Here is a 4,048-nt window from a genome sequence, read left to right on the forward strand (position 1 = left end):
GGGGCATGGGTAATCAAGCCTTGTGAGATCATTCTGGCTCCACGAGAGCAACTCATTGTTCCCAGGAAGCCACCGTGCTGGAGACCATCACACAAAGGTATTTCAGTGGCCCTGGATGGAGTAAGAGGACCTTATTAATGCTGCTCCTCTAGAAGGGGAATCAGTGGTGCCACCAGCCAGAACGAGAAGAAAATTATGGCAGCCTTTGGGAAGAAATAAAAAGGAAATGGCAACTACCATGCAATAACAACTCAAAATGGGCTGGGGAAGAGGAAGTGAAGCAAATGAGGTGTTCAGCACTCCCCTGGCTCAAGTGATTCCTGCTGTTTATTAAAAGAAGTGCTGCCCAGAGAACGGAGTGAACGTGAACAGGTAGGCAGGCAGCCAGGGGAGGCTGTGATCTCAGGGGGAGCATGAACACTTGTTTCTCACACAGTTCATTTCCCCCATCTGCCTGGTTCACACTGAGGCCACGTACACACCTGTGCCAGTGCAGTAACCAAGGTGCCAGCATGGCAGGACTGAATGCCTGGCACATGGGTCTCACGTCCCCAGCAGTGCCACCAAATACCTGCCCATAAAATCATACCCTCGGTGTCAGTGGAGTGTGATTGCTGCAGGAAGCACGGCTCAATCTTTACAAGCATCACAGATTCTTGAATCTGAAGGTTAAATAACTGCTTGAACAACCCTTGTGAAAGGGTTTGGCCTGGCCATCCCAACCTGTGTTATTAAAGGAGACCTTCAGAATGTCAGGCTGTGTGGATTTTGCCTTGAATCACTCCGAATATTACCCACACAAAATGCATTTCATACCATGTCAAAAGCATAGGTGTGGGTATTGGGGTTTTTTTTAACATAATAGTATCCAGGTAGGTAGAAGACAAAAAAGTGACATTCTAATAATATACTTCATGAAATTATGACATTTTGAAAGCTATAAAATCACTTTGTTTCATAAACAGAACTACAGCAAAATCATTCAAAGTTGATTTATAGTTATTATGGACTACTGGATTACTGACTGTAAGCAAATAACAGTTTAAAGAATCAATCTTTTAAGATGTGACATTTTTGCTAAAAATCCCCAAGTTTTCAGATGCAGTGAGAATTCACAGCATTTCTGTTCTTAACAGCATCTTGTTTCATTGGAAAAGTTTTAGTCTATTATCAAGTGATCCCATAAAGCAGGGCAGAGCTAATGGTTTTATTAAGTATATTTACTTCAGGCTAAATGGAAGGAGCAATTACATCCCACTTAGACAGGAAAACAGCTGGAACCAGCTGAAACCACCTTTCAGTGCAGCAGAAAATATAAAAAAAGGCCTGATCAGAAGCCTGACAGGTTTGCTGACTCAAAAACACAGGGTGAAGGAATTGTCTGTCCAGCTGGGTTAGGAAGGGGCACAGCGGTCTGGGAGGAAAGTAGTCCTGAAAATGCATCTGCAAACAGGGCACTGAAAACAGACAGGCAACATTTTTGCCATGCCTGCTTCAAGATATTTAACCTCACAGCTGAATTTTCCTCCATGGACCTCAAGGAAACAGGACACTCTGCAGCCTTCCTATGTCAAGAGAAGGGCACAGGAGATAACCTTGAGCCAGTCAGTCTTTCTAACACAACAAATGTGCAAGGCTTTAATTGATCTGACTGCTTGGTCTGAAAAAAGAGGCAACAAAAGAAACAAAGTAAGCTGTAACAGCTGAAAGGCACCTTATTTCTGCTTTAAACATTTTTTTTTTCAGATGGAACAGGGCTGCAATATATCTTCTAAATAGTGCTTTCTCCTACCTGAAAACAGTTATGAGTAACTTCCTTAATTCAAATAAGTAGCCTTTGAAATGCAATTTCTATAACACTGTCTTCATTATGAGACTTTTTGCAATATGCACCACACCACCACCAAAAAAGAAAAAAAAAAAGAAAAAGAGAAGGAAAAAACAAAAAGGTAAGGAAAAAGAAGAAAAAGAAAGGAAAAGGAAAAGAGAAAGGAAAAGGAAATTGAAAAGAAAAAGGAAAAGGAAAAGAAAAACAACAAGGAAAAGAAAAAGGAAAAGGAAAACAAAAAGAACAAGGAAAAGAAAAAGAACAAGGAAAATGAAAAGAAAAAATAACAAGGAAAAGAACAAGGAAAAGGAAAACAAAAAGAACAAGGAAAATGAAAAGAAAAAGAACAAGAAAAAGAACAAGGAAAAGGAAAAGAGGAAGAACAAGGAAAAGAAAAAGAAAAAGGAAAAGGTAAGGTACCGTTTTTGTGTTATTGTTGGAGGAAGCAAAAGCATCTGGAAAGGGAAACTCCAGGAGTGGGACTTCAAGAGTTTCACACTTCTAAGCCTTGGTGACAAGTTGGGATTTTGTGTAAGCAGGAGAATTGCCAAAGAATTGTAGATGGTGGTAATGAGAAACCCCAGCACATGAGGAGGAATGTGATTAGGGAGGCCTGGAAACTGTGAATTGAGAACTATCTAATCAGCAAAAAGAAATTATTGTGCATCTGTTAGCCATTTGAGCAACACAACTTATCTTTCCTACATATTACTTTTTTGCCTTTCTACACTGGTCATTTCCAGACTAAGGACAGCAGTTTTCCTTGTCCACTATGGGCCCATATATCTTCTTTGATATTACAGGATCTATAAGTCAGGCAGAGTTTTCCAATGGAACCGCTTAAAGCCTTTTCCTACCAAGAATATAACAAAAAACACTCATAAAATTCTAAACTCTAAAGTGGTGTTTCACCACAGCCCCAAATGAAACAAGATGCCTTTAGAAAAGGAGGAACCAAGAACGAGATGGATTATAACTAAAGAGTGTGTTCAGATGTTTCCTCTTTCACTGTGTGCTTGCAGAGCAAGTTGTAGGTCCTTATTCTTAGTGATGCAATTTTTAGTGGCTGCCTGTGATAAAATAAAACCTACACACTCTCTCCTAAGTCCCCAAACCCAGTCTTTATTTCTGTCCTTTTTGACAACATGCCCATCTCTAGCTCCCTTCAAGAGACTCACTGTTCCTACATTTAATACTATGAATTCTCAATTTGCTCCTATCCCCACTTCACGCCGTGGAAGCTTTTTCACCTGGGCTTGCCCATTTGCTCTCAGACCAGATGTTACTCCCCGCTCTGTCCCACAGGCTCCATCTGGCCTACAGTGAAAAGGAGGGAAGAAAATAAAATGGCAGTCCTCATCCCATTTGTCCAGACACTCCCTTTCTAAAAATGTCGTGTCAGGAATATTGTAAACAATTTAGACAGCATCCATTACCTTTGCCTTGAGTTATTCCAGGGTATCCCGTTCTCTGGAAGTAAAAATATCGCCCTACTGCTTCTGTACAGAGGAGATGGTGACTCCTTCCAAAACTGCTACTACATCAGTCTGAGGTGATGAAGTAAAAATAATTTGCTCTTGCTGGGGATTCAGGCCAGACAGTTAAGCAAATCTTTTCAATATAAGTATGTGCTGAGTTTATTTGCATGCCTCATAAAGCTTGAGTATTTGCTGTAAACTGTTGGTATCAATAGATTAATGATAAATATGTGTGTCTGACAGGAAAATGTGGTAACTGAATTCTTGGTCTTGTCCATCTGTTGCTTGTGGTTTGTATATCTCCATATCATGTTATGCTTGTTTAGGTTTCAGCTGCTTGTCACATGTACGAGTGTATACACATACACATATATATATATATATATCTACAGGAGGGCTGTATATGGTTTAGTTTACAATCCTGTTCCCTTCAGTTCGATGCAGGAGCCTGTGAGTGTGTGCCAGCAAACACAGACGGTGTGTGCTCATCGCTCTGAGCCAACTTCTCTCCCTGTCCCGAGTGCTGAGTGTGCACTGTGCTGGTGGCACGGCTGAGCCCATGGGAAGCACACATATCCTGACAGATTCCTGTGGTTACAGACACACCTGCTGGCTTTGCTCAGTCCCACACGTCTCTCTCTCTGCAGGCACACAGAGTGTCCATAAAGAATCACAGAATCGTTAGGGTTGAAGGGACCTCTGGAAGTCGTCCAGTCCAACCCCCACGGCAAGGCAGGGTCAC

This window comes from Manacus vitellinus, unplaced genomic scaffold (genome assembly GCF_001715985.3).
Source record: "Manacus vitellinus isolate BGI_N305 unplaced genomic scaffold, ASM171598v3 scaffold_5_pilon, whole genome shotgun sequence".
In the NCBI taxonomy this organism is placed as follows: Eukaryota; Metazoa; Chordata; class Aves; order Passeriformes; family Pipridae; genus Manacus; species Manacus vitellinus.